We start from the raw sequence: 17,679 nt of genomic DNA on the forward strand, positions 1-17,679 counted from the left end.
CAAATCCTCACGGATAACGCTTACCACAAATCCCAATGCAATCATCGCTGACGAAAAGTGAATCCTTGCGAATAACACTTACCAAATTGCATCAAATGACCGACAAAGAGTGAATCCTTACGCCCGAATATCACTCGCCACATTACCCGCAAGCAACCAAACTATACACACATACATACAATTATTCCACTCACCTTGATTTCCAGATATATGAAATAAAGGCTCGAACTTTCACAACTTCAACAATGTAATTTACCTATTACTCCGTACATTTTTAAATACATGCAATCAAGCTAAATTCACACTAGCTTAACCAAATTCCCACAAGTGCAAATTCAACCCATTTTTCACTTGACTCAATTTGATTAGGTCAAACCTGGCCCAAAACACCTACAATCACTAATAGCTAGTGATTATGACTCATGCACACCAAATTTAGACCCAAAGTCAAGTACTTCATCTACTCAATGACCCATTTCAACACTAACACGTTTTTGCCCCAAATTGAGGTTTTACATCCAAGATAAAGTTAACACAACAACAATATCACTAGTTCACAAGTGTTCTAGTGATTTGACCAACACATGCAAGACTTAATCTAACAAATTCGTCAACCAAACCCTAGGTTACAATCTTACACACCAAGAACCCTAATTTCATAAGAAATTGGGTTTTAGACTCAACAACAACCCAAACCCTAACTTAAACTCAAAATTAAACAACATAAATTCGGATTTAGGTTATACCTTAAGTGTAGAACAAGACTAGAGAGCAACTACACTAAGTTAGGGCTTCAATTTGGGGTTGAACAAGCTCCTATATCACAAGAACCAAGCTCTCTCACTCTATCTCGCTTTCTCACTCAAAAGGGTATGTTTGGTTTGAGATACAAATGAACCAAGGGATGTTCCAAATTTGACTTACACACCCCAAAAGTTTCTCATGAAAAATTGCAAAATGATCCCGAACTAATTTTTATTTACAACAAGTCCCCCTTACCCGTCAGCATAATTGCGCGACGCGCAATATATCTGCACGACACGCAGATTGCCTTGCTAGCAGTGCAGGGGCTTACACTTCCACGTCATCATAATCTGTCGGAAACTTCTCGATATTCCGGTTACCTTTTTCATGTTCGCCGTAGCCTTCATTATCTGAATAATCCTCATAATTGTAATTCGATGTTGTGTAATAATTGGAGTAATCATCGTAATCGCTACTAGTAGAACAGCTATCCGAATCCATACATTATTCAGATTAAATTTATCTGCCTCTATCTTAATGACACTCGAAAAATCTTTCATGTGGACATACTTACCGATGAATCCCGATACTAGCTTCACCACCCCATTGATTTGTTTATGATCCCAAATATGTAGGAGCACTTTGCCAATTAGGTTTTGACTGCCTTGAGTGATGCTATAGTTCTTTGTGTCAATTACCTCTCCCCACCATTTTGCTACTAAACTAAACATTGATATTGACCAACATTTGAAAGGAACACCCACAATATCGATCCATACTAGCCTTTCAGGATTGAGTGTGTACTTGTTATCCCAAATTTCGATTGAGTGTAAGCAATTAAATATTGGGTGGTTTTTGTTACCCAGTATGTTCTTGGCTAAGGTTTCATTGTTACACATGATTAAAACATGAAGTCCACCTGGGTATTTGAATAGCAGACTATCATCGCCTCTGCTTTGCAAAGTGACATGATTTGGTACACCATAGCGAAGTTTTTAAGTTCCCCTATCATAATTCTTCCTTTCAGATCTCCAACTGTATTGTCGTCGCCTACATTGACAGTTCAAGCCTTTTCAAATTCCCTGGATGTCTTCCAAACATTCTTCTTTTGTATTAACATGTCCCTTAGGTCTCCCTTAGTGTGACTATTCACTAAGGATGAGCAAAAAATCTCGAAATACTGAACCGTACCGGTACCAAAATACCGTACCGATGGTATCGGTATCGGTTCTTGATTTGATACGATTTCGGTATCGGTACCATTCGGTATGGTACCATTCGGTATCAGTACCGGTACGGTATCGGTACCATTCAGTATTCGTATCCATGTAAATCACTTCATACAGCTTTCACACTACCTTATATTTCTCAAAATGCCATGAAACCCTTCTCAAAAGATATATTCGTGCATATAATTCAAAAAGTATACCAATATTAGTTGTGTGACAAAATTAGTTGTGTGAATTGAAAAAGAAAATTTGTAAAAACAAAAAAAAAATTGTAAATTCAGGAAAAACGGGTAAAATACCGAAAATATCGGTACCGATTTCGGTATTCGGTACGGTATTCGGTTCTCGATTTTCCTTATTTTCGGTATCGGGATTTTCGGTATCGGGATTTTCGGTATCGATAAGGTAACGTACCTATACCGAACTCATCTGTACTGTTCGCTGCGTCTATGTAGTTACGATCACACCGCCAAGAATTGATGTGTTCAGAGTTAACACATCTAGGATTTTTTGTTTTGTAAGCGTCCTCTAAAGTAGGAAAATCACCATCGAACTTCTCGTCTTCCACTTGTTTATTCATTGTATTACTCTGATTTATTTCTCTGGCCTTAGAACCCTGATAGGTTTATAATCAAACATGGTTTCCTTTAATGAACGAAGTAACCTTTCCTTGTTCGAAACTTCTCCAAAATGAACAAATGCGAATCTATATCCATAAGCGTCTTCGAGCATAGGCAACATAGGCAACCGCCTAGGGCTCAAAATTAGAATGGCCCAAAATTTTTAATATTTATTTGATAATAAAACAATTGTCGAATAGTTAAGTAAATTAAATAAAATATCGTCGAATAAATATCTGATAATAAAAAAATTTGTTACGGCTATCTTGAAAACTTCTTTCGTATTGATAAATTTTAGTATATATTCTTTTTATCTGTATTGAAAAAATTTAACGTGCATAAGAGCGCATTTTTATTTTCGCATAGGGCCTCTAAATTGTTGAGACGGCCCTGTCTATATCCCCCTTTGAGGCGTTTATTTGCCATATAAACATCTCGGACTGAACTGCATTTCTTGAATAGTCGCAAAAAATTCGTCACCTTCCAACCTTCATGAAAGTTAAAGAACATGAATGATGTCAACCGAGAACCGAATAACCCCTATCTTTGATTTCTGTAATATCCGTTGAAGTTGTTGTTTAGCCCAATCGTACCTGCCTTGTGAAAGTGCCTCGCCGGAAAAGTAGTCTCTCTCACCACTCTCTCTCTCATGTTTCTCTTTTTTGTTTTAATGGAGATTAAGCTATTCTATATATTGAGAGAATCTTAGTTTTTAAATATCACTTTATAAAAATGCATGCCAATTATCTGATGAGATTCTAAGTATTATTTAATTTATAATATATATATATATATATATATATATATATATATATATATATATATATATATATATATATATATATATATATATAGAGAGAGAGATTTAATTAAGAGGGAAGCACTTTTTTGGGGGGAAGTGGAGGAAGTAATTTTTTTTTTTTTTCGAGAAAAAAATTTCAAGCATTAAGATCACATGAAAATTTAAAAAAGACACTTTGTGATGCATGTTATTATTTTGGCTGAACGCTCGAAGAAAAAAATGAAAACATTCAATGCATTGAATGTTTTGATTCTGAGTTTTTATTAAGGGGTTAAAATTTAGGTTTAAAAATTAGGGGGTAAAAAATTAAGGTTTAGCTATTACGGTTTAGAAATTAGGGTTTTGGGTTTAGAAATTAGGGTTTAGATTGAATAATTTAACACGAACGGTTTAAAGTTTAGGGTTTAGGGACTAAACCCAAAACACTAAACCCTAAACCCTAAACTCTAAATCAGGCTAAATTTCGAAAAAAAACACTTCACACAAGATGAAAACAAAACGATGAAAATAAACTCATACTCAAAACATTCAATGCATTGAATGTTTTCATTTTTTTCTTCGAGCGTTTTACCGCCAAAATAATAACATTTATCACAAAGAGTCTTTTTTAAATGTTCATATTTTCACCTAAACTTGATGCCTGAAAAAAAAATTCGAAAAAAATGAAAAAAACTTACTTCCTCCAAAAAAGTGCTTCCCTCTTGATTATGACCCTATATATATATATATATATATATATATATATATATATATATATATATATATATATATATATATATATATATATATATATATATATATATATAGTGAATAGATCCATTGCTAAACAAATTTTGAGGGTAAAAACTGGTTAAGTAAATGTAGACCACAAATGATCATTCATCAGTGATGAACTAATCATTCATCGTCGTCTGATGAATGATAAATTATTATTCATCAATGGATGATGAATAATCATTTGTGGTTCACATTTACTTATCAAGTTTGTACTATTTTTAAGTTTAGCAATGCATCCATCCCATATATATATATATATATATATATATATATATATATATATATATATATATATATATATATAGTGGTAGGATCAAGGGGGAAGTAATCAATCGAGGGGAAGCAAAAAAATTATTATTTTTTCGTTTTTTGAAAAAACTTTGTTCACGAACATTATAGATTGGATGAAAATATGAACATTTAATAAAAACACTTTGTGATAAATATTTTTATTTTAGCGGAAAAATGCTCGAAGAAGTAATATGTAACAATTATCGTGTTTTTCGAGCATATGTTGTGTAACGACCCTACTTTTTCCGTTATCTTTTACCGTTAACTATTTAACGACCGTTAATTGTTATTCGTGCCACGTCATTTCTATGACCTATATTATTATTTTTGTAATAATATATTAATTATTATGTGTTATATGAATATTTGTATTCATATTTTAAATTATACGTTCCTACGAGTCGCGGATTTCTATCCGGCGAATCTTTTCGGTTTTCAAACCAACGGTCGAACTTTTGGAATTTTTAAGTCCTAATTATTTTAAATATGATATTTTGATGTCATATGATTATATATAGTGTTTATATATTTTATTCGTCGCGTACTTATTATCTCTTCGAAAAATCAATCGCGTAGCGTCGTTTTCGCATTTCGGGTTTCATTCGGGCGTTCGGGCCACTAGGATTTTGTCATTTATCAAATTGGGCCACTATGGGGCCCACCCCATTCAGTTTTTGGCCGAAAATCCCTTAAGGAGGGGAGTATTTTGTCAAACTTGCAAACTAGTGACCATTACTCTAAACTTCACTACTTACTCTCATTTCTAACCTAATCATCTTATTTTTTTTCACCTCCTTCCTCCCTCTCCTCCCATGAACGTCCCCTTTCATCATCATAATCACCATTTCATCATCAAATCAAGGTTAAGAATTAGGGCTTTCAACATAAACGGATTCCTCTCATCGTTCTCTACGCGTCTATATCACTTGATTATTGATTAGGGTATAAACCCTAACCCTAGATTTTTAATTTTTCTTTATTTTTCTGTATTTTGATTATATTTTATTAGTATGATGATTATTAGTTGTTGTAATGTTGATTGTATTCGTAGAATTACTCGATTGCATATTTTTCGGTTTGATAAAATTGGAACAGCAGCTTTTTCGTGTGTTTCTGATATTGTAACTGATGTTGATCATAAAATAAAGTATATAAATGAGTTCCTCTCATCAAGACATTAATTTTAGACTCCGGATTCATGTCGTTTCGATTCCCGGAGCCCTAGTTACGATCAAAGTGGTATTTTGTTAAGATTGAAATGTGATTTTGGTATGAACCAGGTTTGGTCCGACTTTGTGACCATATTTGGTGACTTTAGGGTGTGTTAGTGTGTTATGACTGATGGTGGGGCGAACTTTCATGTTCGGGTCATCTCAATCCGAGCCACGAATCACCCGTTACGTCTAAAACACGTTTTTGATTGAATTGAAGTTCCAAGTAGTGTATTGACTGTATATCACGACTTGTGGGCTGTTCATGGTGTGTTCTTGAGTGTACCAAAGTGTCGGGTGGTTTGCTTAGGCGGAGATATATGTAAGGCTCGCCGAAAACCGACACCCGGGGCTCAAGATACGACCCGATGAACTTTTGATTAAAACTTATGGTTAAATATTAAAACTTATGAGAAAAATAATGATTTTCATTATTGATTAATTACTTATGATATAAGAAGTAATTATTGTTATTTAAGACTTATGATATATATTTATTATATCATTTAATTATGACTTATGATTTAATTAACATTTTAATTAAACTTATGATTAATAATACTTTTATTATTAATGAAAAATACTTATGATAAGTATTAAACTTATATTATGAGATTATTAGTATTATAGGACTTATAATAAGGATTAAATAATTATTTAATTATTATAAGACTTAGTTATTATTTAATTATTAAATACTTATGATTTAATAAGTATAATTAGAAATTTATGATATGATTAATAATTCATTATTAATTAATAATACTTATGATATGATTTAAAATTTATTATTAATTAATAATACTTATATTATGACTAATATTTAATTAATTAATTAAATACTTATGTTATATTAATTATATCATTTAAACTTATCTAAACTTTAATAATTCATTTTTATTTAATTAAACTTATGTTAAGACATAATTATACACTTTTGACTTTAATAAACATTATAACCTATGTTATTATTATAACTTACACTTTTCAAATTAATGTTGACTATGTTTGACCAAGGTTGACTTTTGAGTTGACTTTCGGTTGACTTTGACTTTCAGTTGACTTCTGTTGACTTTCTAAATAAGGAAACTTTCCTAACTTCAAAACTTTCCAAAAATAGAAACTTTCCAAAAATAGAAACTTTCCAAAAATAGAAACTTTCCTAAAATAGAAAACTTTCCAAAAATGGAAACCTGCTAAAAATAGAAACTTTCTAAAAATAGAAAGTGTGTGTCCGTATGCTGTTCCAGTCAAACCGATGCTTGCCGAGTGTTATTCTATGTCTACTTGCAACATGTACAATAGCTATCATACTAAGACTTGACCTAAGTTAGTTATTTATATCGGCCTGCTTTATTTATAGGTCGGCGTTGTGATCTTTCTTGATCACTTTACTTTATTTGCTGTTCGCTTGTTTGTGAGATTTCTTCAGTTGCTATCTAAGGTGAGTTATAGTCCCATTTTTCTATTTTAAATCTTTTGGGATGAGAATACATGCAATTTATTTATATTTTGGACACAAGTGGAAGTTGGTTTAAATTATTCATTGTGAGTTGAACAAAAATATTCCCTAGTCTGGTAACTGTAATCACTGGTTTCTACTGGTGAACGCGAATCCTATGGATAGATCTATCGGGTTTGACAACCCCATTTCGAGCTAGTCGCGCTAGCAATTTGTTATCGGAATGTTTAGTACTTCGTATTTTGTTGTAGATACACTTGTTCGGTGTATATTATTTATTGTGTTTGGCAAGGGTAAATAAATGGTTAAGTGGTTACCAGGTGGCTCACGGAAAATGGAATAATGTTTTATTATATGTTTTCTAGCATATAATTTGGTGGTTCAAAAAGGAGTTTTTATGTTTTCAAACATAAATTTTTATTGTTTAAATTAAATATTGTTTGCAATATTAAACCTATAATTCACTCAACATTTTTGTTGACAGTTACTCGCATGTTTTATTCTCAGGTTCATGATTGATTGCTTCCGCTGTGCTTAGAGAGTCTGCATATTTATGATGGCAGCTTTTGTTAAACATTAACTTGCATTCTATTTTATTACATTAAAAAGTGGTTGTTTGTTGACTTTATTTTGGTCAACTTTTGGTTAAAGTATTATTGTATAGTTTTTCTAAACTTATACATTTTAGTAGATTTCCTTTATAGGAAATCATTTTTAAATAAAGAATGCAAGGTTGTTTTATTAAATTCATATAGAGTTTCGATCAAGCTGTGGGACCAAGTGACGGAGCCGTTAAGTGTTTTGACGGAGTTGTCACAGTTGGTATCAGAGCTCTGGTTGTAGGGAATTAGGCTGCATTGATGTCGTTACCCGGGTCAATAGGGTGCATTAGTAAGTCTAGTCTACAGCCCGGCCTATTATATATTATTATATGTGATTATTTGTGTCGTGTTGGTATGTATATTGTTATCATACATACATTTCTATTATGTTCTGAATCCGGGAGGAACTCCCATTCCGATTTAAACGTATTCTCCGACTCATGCGAGTTCATCTTTTAAAGGAACACCTCGGTTAGTGAAACCGAGGGGGTGTCATTCTTGACTTCTGGAATTCTCGACATTTCTATGTCATAATTAGTGTTTATTGATATAACGTTTAAGTTACATTACGTGTTCTAGAATTCTCGGCATTTCTATGTCATCTATTATGGTTATGTATATAACGTTTGAGTTATATTACGCGAGATGTCATTCTTGACTTCTAAATGCTCGGCATTTCAATGTCAGCTATTATGTTTAGGTATATAACATTTTTGTTATATTACGTGCATTTGTGCCGTTGTGCCTATGTGCTTTGGTTGTTGAAACGGAAAACGTCATTCTTACTTTTAGAGATTCTTGGTACTTCGAAGACATTTTTATGTCATCGTTACTCCTATTCATTACTTTCGATGTCTTTGTCTCTTGTGCTATCCTTAGCACATTGTTAAGAAATTGTTTTAGGGAAATTGTGTTGAAGTTCGAGGTTGACCGCGTGTCCTGACCTCATGTAGTGCTATTGGAATGGAACTATGACTTAGTGAAATATAATGGCGTCAGGCCAACGTGATTATATTACGTTAATTCATAAAGAAGTCCCAATATTGTGACATGAGGAATAGAAAGCGAGTCAAAGAAAATTTGTACACCACTCATTCGGAAATTCTAACGTTATTACATGAGTAAGGAAGATACTCATTATCTTATTTGTTGATATGCGAGAGACTCATCTTAACCGAACTACCTACCCCATGTTTTATCATTTATAACTCGCTTGTTAGTGACAGCTTCGCACGTGAATAGTTTTGACCCAAGGACTTGTGTTCTGATAAAAGTCAAGACATTATTTAACTCATTGGTTTTCATGACCTCGTAGCATTTATTGAAGAGATGTCGCAAGACAATTCAAGTCCATCACCCGAGCTTTAACGATCTTACCTCAACTCGTAACCTCTGTGATGCGGATACCCTGCTTTTCATTAAAAATTTTACACATTTGTGTAATTGGGCGGTTCTCACGAGATTTATGGGCAAATAGAAGTAATGAAATACTTTGTCATGTATACTATTTATAAAATCATATATGTACGTATGAATTCAAATGGACAAATTTACCCTTACCTATTTTGGCTAGTATACACTAATTTATACCTTCAAAATTATTTTAAAACCACTCTTATTGAGTTGTCTAGTTAACTCAAATTGATTTACGTAAAATGGTACACGTTGTACATACTTCTAAATTTACTAAGAGCTTCGTTCCATTTATGGGGTTACATTAGACGTTTAAAGCTTTTTCAAAACTTCTTTGATTGATTACATTAGAATTTTCGCATTACTCTACAGAGTGTTTGGATCACATTTCTTCTCATCCTCCGTTTAAGGATGAAAATTTACCATTAAGTCCATTGATAGAAATTCTTACACCAGTTTGGATGCCGGTTTTATAAAATTTGTTGGAAAGTCTTTGCGCTCATAGAATTTTCCCTCTTATGGTTGGACATGGCCGAAACGCAGACCGATAAATCAAGTTTCTGGGGTACACTCGATGGTCACCTTATTGTAGAAAAGGCGCTAGGTGGGTTTCTACCCCAACTGTTGTTATAATGGGTATCATGGATATATATTACTCTAGACCGTTTGAGGAGTTTCTACTCTCAATTTTCGCTGTCAACCGCAACACCCTCGTAAACATCAATCCTAGGATTCGATACTTTAGGGTGCACGAAATTATTTTTGGAGATTCATCTCACCTGGAGTCGGCCATTCTTTATAACCCATGATTCGTGTTCTTTTCATCCGCACATAAATTTAAGAATATGGATGAATCCTAGACTTCCTCGCTCATTGTACAAGGAAGTTCACTCTCGTTGAATTATCACACCTTTCATACGTCTTCCTTTCGGAAATATAATGAAAATTTACTTTGGAGTCCATGATCCTCGTTAACTCCTTTGAGAGAATTGCCTTAAATATCTATGCCACCGATGTGACTACTCCATATTTATTTCTTCCTTCATTATTGCAACTTTATTTCATCCGGCCCAGTTCATCCCCTTGGGGAGCTCCCGTTTTGTTCGTTGAGAAGAAAGATGGTTCATTTCGTTTGTGTATTGATTATCGTGAATTGAACGAGCTTACTGTTAAAAACCGTTACCCTCTTCCGAGAATTGATGATCTGTTCGATCAACTTCAAGGTTCGTCCGTTTATTATAAGATTGATCTTCGTTCCGGTTATCACCAATTACGCGCTAAAGAAACTGATATTCTGAAAACTGCTTTCCGCACCCGTTACGGTCACTTTGAATTTCTTGTTATGCCGTTCGGATTGACAAATGCACCTGCTGTGTTTATGGACCTCATGAACCGTGTGTGCAGACCCTATCTGGACATATTCGTTATTGTTTTTATTGACGACATCCTTATTTATTCTAAGAGTGATGAAGAACACGAAGAATATTTGAAGTTGGTGCTTGATTTATTGAGAAAAGAAGAGTTGTACGCTAAGTTCTCTAAGTGTAATTTCTGATTAAGAGAAGTTCAATTCCTTGGATATATTGTTAGTAAACAAGGAATACTAGTTGATCCCGCCAAGATTGAGGCAATTGAAAAGTGGGAAATTCCGAAAACTCCTACTCAGATTCGCCAGTTTCTAGGATTAGCAGGCTATTATAGAAGGTTCATTCAAGATTTTTCACGAGTAGCGAAACCTCTGACTGCTTTAATGCATAAGGGGAAGAAGTACGAGTGGAAGAGTGAACAAGAGTCTGCTTTCCAAACTCTGAAGAAGAAGTTAACTTCTGCACCGATATTATCACTACCTGAGGGTAATGATGATTTTGTTATCTATTGTGATGCTTCGTGTCAAGACTTTGGTTGTGTTTTGATGCAACGAAAGAAAGTTATTGCGTACGCGTCACGTCAGTTGAAGATTCACGAGCAGAATTACATAACCCATGATTTAGAGTTGAGAGCTATTGTGTTTGCGCTTAAGATTTGCAGACATTATCTATATGGGGTCAAAGGTACATTGTACACTGATCACAAAAGTCTTCAACATATTCTTGATCAGAAACAGTTAAATATGAGGCAACGAAGATGGGTTGAGACGTTAAATGATTATGATTGCGAACTTTTATATCATCCGGGAAAGGCCAATGATGTGGCTGATGCATTAAGTCGTAAAGAAAGGGCTGAACCTCGCAGGTTTAGGGCCTTGAATATGACAATTCAAACAAACCTCGCTAGGCAGATCCTTGAGGCACAATAAGAAGCCTTGAAGGAGGAAAATTTTGTAACGGGAAGGTCCGAGGCTTGAGTAAACAGTTAGAGGTACAAACCGATGGTACTCGGTATTTTGCGGGATGCCTTTGGGTTCCGAAGTTTGGTGATCTACGAAAACTTGTTTTAGATGAGGCTCATAAGTCTAGGTACTCTATTCATCCTGGTTCAGGAAAGATGTATCATGATCTTAAGGAGCTGTATTGGTGGCCTAATTTGAAAGCTGATGTGGCTACGTATGTGGCTAAGTGTTTGACCTGCGCTAAGGTTAAAGCTGAACATCAGAAACCGTCTGGACTTTTGGTGCAACCTGAAATTCCCGAGTGGAAGTGGGAAGGTATTAAGATGGACTTTATTACGAAGTTACCGGGAGTTGTGGGTGGTTATGATACCATTTGGGTGATTGTTACCGACTCGCTAAGTCAACTCTTTTCTTGCCAATTAAGGAAACATATTCAATGAAGAAGTTTACTCGTTTGTATTTGAAGGAGATTATTTCGAGACATGGTGTTCCCGTATCGATTATGTTGGACTGAGGCAGTCCTAACAAGGTGCTCTAGGAACTAAATTGGATATGAGCACCGCTTATCATCCACAGACAGATGGTCAGAGTGAAAGGACCATTCAAACGTAGAAAACATGTTAAGAGCGTGTGTTATTGATTTTGGAAATGGGTGGGATAAATATTTGCCGCTGGATGAGTTTTCTTATAACAGCAGTTATCATGCAAGTATTAAAGCCGCACCATTTGAAGCTCTGTATGGTAGAAAGTGTAGGTCTCCTGTCTGTTGGAATGAGGTTGGGGATGCTCAACTCACATGACCAGAGATCATTCACGAGACTACCGAGAAGATTGCACAGATTAAGGAAAGATTAAGAACTGCCAGGAGTAGGCAAAAGAGTTATGCTGATAAGAGAAGGAACGATATCGACTTTCAGGTCGGTGATCGTGTTATGTTGAAAGTTTCACCTTGGAAGGGTGTGGTACGTTTTGGTAAAAGGGGAAAGTTGAATCCTCGATTTGTTGGACCTTTTGGGATTATTGAGAGAGTTGGACCAGTGGCTTATCGTTTGAAATTGCCACCAGAACTCAGTGCTATTCATGACGTTTTTCATGTATCGAATTTAAAGAAGTGTTTGGCCGAGGCCAATGAAACTATTCTTTTTGATGAACTTCATGTTGATAAGCAACTTTATTTTATTGAAGAACCTGTTGAAATTATGGACCGAGAGGTAAAGACTCTTAAGCAGAGTAAAATTCCTATTGTTCGAGTTAGATGGAACACCGGACGCGGACCCGAGTTCACTTGGGAGCGTGAAGATCATATGAAGAAGAAGTACCCGCATTTGTTCCCAAATGCTGAGTCAACCCCTGCACCTGCTTAAATTTCGGGACGAAATTTCCGTAACGGGAAGGTACTGTAACGACCCTACTTTTTCCGTTATCTTTTACCGTTAACTATTTAACGACCGTTAATTGTTATTCGTGCCACGTCATTTCTATGACCTATATTATTATTTTTGTAATAATATATTAATTATTATGTGTTATATGAATATTTGTATTCATATTTTAAATTATACGTTCCTACGAGTCGCGGATTTCTATCCGGCGAATCTTTTCGGTTTTCAAACCAACGGTCGAACTTTTGGAATTTTTAAGTCCTAATTATTTTAAATATGATATTTTGATGTCATATGATTATATATAGTGTTTATATATTTTATTCGTCGCGTACTTATTATCTCTTCGAAAAATCAATCGCGTAGCGTCGTTTTCGCATTTCGGGTTTCATTCGGGCGTTCGGGCCACTAGGATTTTGTCATTTATCAAATTGGGCCACTATGGGGCCCACCCCATTCAGTTTTTGGCCGAAAATCCCTTAAGGAGGGGAGTATTTTGTCAAACTTGCAAACTAGTGACCATTACTCTAAACTTCACTACTTACTCTCATTTCTAACCTAATCATCTTATTTTTTTTCACCTCCTTCCTCCCTCTCCTCCCATGAACGTCCCCTTTCATCATCATCATCACCATTTCATCATCAAATCAAGGTTAAGAATTAGGGCTTTCAACATAAACGGATTCCTCTCATCGTTCTCTACGCGTCTATATCACTTGATTATTGATTAGGGTATAAACCCTAACCCTAGATTTTTAATTTTTCTTTATTTTTATGTATTTTGATTATATTTTATTAGTATGATGATTATTAGTTGTTGTAATGTTGATTGTATTCGTAGAATTACTCGATTGCATATTTTTCGGTTTGATAAAATTGGAACAGCAGCTTTTTCGTGTGTTTCTGATATTGTAACTGATGTTGATCATAAAATAAAGTATATAAATGAGTTCCTCTCATCAAGACATTAATTTTAGACTCCGGATTCATGTCGTTTCGATTCCCGGAGCCCTAGTTACGATCAAAGTGGTATTTTGTTAAGATTGAAATGTGATTTTGGTATGAACCAGGTTTGGTCCGACTTTGTGACCATATTTGGTGACTTTAGGGTGTGTTAGTGTGTTATGACTGATGGTGGGGCGAACTTTCATGTTCGGGTCATCTCAATCCGAGCCACGAATCACCCGTTACGTCTAAAACACGTTTTTGATTGAATTGAAGTTCCAAGTAGTGTATTGACTGTATATCACGACTTGTGGGCTGTTCATGGTGTGTTCTTGAGTGTACCAAAGTGTCGGGTGGTTTGCTTAGGCGGAGATATATGTAAGGCTCGCCGAAAACCGACACCCGGGGCTCAAGATACGACCCGATGAACTTTTGATTAAAACTTATGGTTAAATATTAAAACTTATGAGAAAAATAATGATTTTCATTATTGATTAATTACTTATGATATAAGAAGTAATTATTGTTATTTAAGACTTATGATATATATTTATTATATCATTTAATTATGACTTATGATTTAATTAACATTTTAATTAAACTTATGATTAATAATACTTTTATTATTAATGAAAAATACTTATGATAAGTATTAAACTTATATTATGAGATTATTAGTATTATAGGACTTATAATAAGGATTAAATAATTATTTAATTATTATAAGACTTAGTTATTATTTAATTATTAAATACTTATGATTTAATAAGTATAATTAGAAATTTATGATATGATTAATAATTCATTATTAATTAATAATACTTATGATATGATTTAAAATTTATTATTAATTAATAATACTTATATTATGACTAATATTTAATTAATTAATTAAATACTTATGTTATATTAATTATATCATTTAAACTTATCTAAACTTTAATAATTCATTTTTATTTAATTAAACTTATGTTAAGACATAATTATACACTTTTGACTTTAATAAACATTATAACCTATGTTATTATTATAACTTACACTTTTCAAATTAATGTTGACTATGTTTGACCAAGGTTGACTTTTGAGTTGACTTTCGGTTGACTTTGACTTTCAGTTGACTTCTGTTGACTTTCTAAATAAGGAAACTTTCCTAACTTCAAAACTTTCCAAAAATAGAAACTTTCCAAAAATAGAAACTTTCCAAAAATAGAAACTTTCCTAAAATAGAAAACTTTCCAAAAATGGAAACCTGCTAAAAATAGAAACTTTCTAAAAATAGAAAGTGTGTGTCCGTATGCTGTTCCAGTCAAACCGATGCTTGCCGAGTGTTATTCTATGTCTACTTGCAACATGTACAATAGCTATCATACTAAGACTTGACCTAAGTTAGTTATTTATATCGGCCTGCTTTATTTATAGGTCGGCGTTGTGATCTTTCTTGATCACTTTACTTTATTTGCTGTTCGCTTGTTTGTGAGATTTCTTCAGTTGCTATCTAAGGTGAGTTATAGTCCCATTTTTCTATTTTAAATCTTTTGGGATGAGAATACATGCAATTTATTTATATTTTGGACACAAGTGGAAGTTGGTTTAAATTATTCATTGTGAGTTGAACAAAAATATTCCCTAGTCTGGTAACTGTAATCACTGGTTTCTACTGGTGAACGCGAATCCTATGGATAGATCTATCGGGTTTGACAACCCCATTTCGAGCTAGTCGCGCTAGCAATTTGTTATCGGAATGTTTAGTACTTCGTATTTTGTTGTAGATACACTTGTTCGGTGTATATTATTTATTGTGTTTGGCAAGGGTAAATAAATGGTTAAGTGGTTACCAGGTGGCTCACGGAAAATGGAATAATGTTTTATTATATGTTTTCTAGCATATAATTTGGTGGTTCAAAAAGGAGTTTTTATGTTTTCAAACATAAATTTTTATTGTTTAAATTAAATATTGTTTGCAATATTAAACCTATAATTCACTCAACATTTTTGTTGACAGTTACTCGCATGTTTTATTCTCAGGTTCATGATTGATTGCTTCCGCTGTGCTTAGAGAGTCTGCATATTTATGATGGCAGCTTTTGTTAAACATTAACTTGCATTCTATTTTATTACATTAAAAAGTGGTTGTTTGTTGACTTTATTTTGGTCAACTTTTGGTTAAAGTATTATTGTATAGTTTTTCTAAACTTATACATTTTAGTAGATTTCCTTTATAGGAAATCATTTTTAAATAAAGAATGCAAGGTTGTTTTATTAAATTCATATAGAGTTTCGATCAAGCTGTGGGACCAAGTGACGGAGCCGTTAAGTGTTTTGACGGAGTTGTTACATGTTGAGGTTTTAGATATTAGGGTTTACATATTAGGGTTTATAGGGTTTAGATATTAGGGTTTAGGGTTTAGATTTAGGAATTAGATTGAGTTTTTAACACGAACGGTTTAAAGTTTAGGGTTTATGGTTTAGAGTTTGGGGTTTTGGGTTTAGGGACTAAACCCAAAACACCAAACCCTAAACCCTAAACTCTAAATAGGGCTAAATTTTACTTCACAAAACATGGAGAGAAAAAACGTTAACATTCTTCACGATCAATATTATCTTGAATGTTATTTTTGTCGATCGTTTTCCCGCCCAAATAATAACATTCATCACGAAGTGTCTTTTTTAGTGTGATCTTGATGCCTGGAAAAAAATTCTCAAAAAAATGAAAATTTTTTTTTTTGCTTCCCCTCGATTGGTTACTTCCTATATATATATATATATATATATATATATATATATATATATATATATATATATATATATATATATATATATATATATATATATATATATATATATATATAAAACCAATCGGGGGGAAGCGGGGGGAAGCAAAAACTTTTTTTTTCGTTTTTTGAAAAAGCTTTGTTCACGAACATTATAGATGTGATGAAAATATGAACATTTAGTATAGACACTTTGTGATAAATGTTTTTATTTTGGCGGAAAAACGCTCGAAGAAGTAATATATAACAATTATCGTATTTTTCAAGCGTATGTTGAGGTTTTAGCTATTGGGGTTTAGATATTAGGGTTTAGATATTAGGGCTTAGGGTTTAGATTTAGGGTTTAGATTTAGGATTTAGATTGAGTTTTTAACACGAACGGTTTAGAGTTTAGGGTGCGGCTTAGGGTTTTGGGTTTATGGAATAAACCCAAAACACCAAACCCTAAACCCTAAACCCTAAACTCTAAATCGGGCTAAATTTTACTTCACAAAACATGAAGAAAAAAAGCGTTTATATTTTTCACGAACAATATTATCTTGAATGTTATTTTTGTCGATCGTTTTTTGCCTAAATAATAACATTCTTCACGAAGTGTCTCTTCTAAATGTTCATATTTTCGTGTGATCTTGATGCCGGAAAAAAAAATTCAAAAAAAACGAAGAAAAAAAAAATTGCTTCCCCCCAATTGGTTACTTCCCCATTGATCCTGCCTATATATATATATATATATATATATATATATATATATATATATATATATATATATATATATATATATATATATATATATATATATATATATATATATATATATATATATATATATATATAATCATTGGCTTTTCAAAATAAAATAATCTGATGAGATTCTATGTATTATTAATATTACTTTGCCTTTTGAATGAATAAAATCAAGTGGTTATTTACATTTGAAAATAATGTATTAAATAAACCCAAGTAAAAGTAGCTAGCGATGCATAAAACACACTTTGTTGCGTTACAAGCAAACATGACGTGTTTGAAGATGTGAAAGATACGCCATAAAATTGTGATTCAAAATATTACAAAGGCTCAACATTTTAAAAGTTCTTTATATAC

The sequence above is a fragment of the Rutidosis leptorrhynchoides genome, chromosome 1, assembly GCF_046630445.1.
Source record: "Rutidosis leptorrhynchoides isolate AG116_Rl617_1_P2 chromosome 1, CSIRO_AGI_Rlap_v1, whole genome shotgun sequence".
Classification (NCBI taxonomy): domain Eukaryota; kingdom Viridiplantae; phylum Streptophyta; class Magnoliopsida; order Asterales; family Asteraceae; genus Rutidosis; species Rutidosis leptorrhynchoides.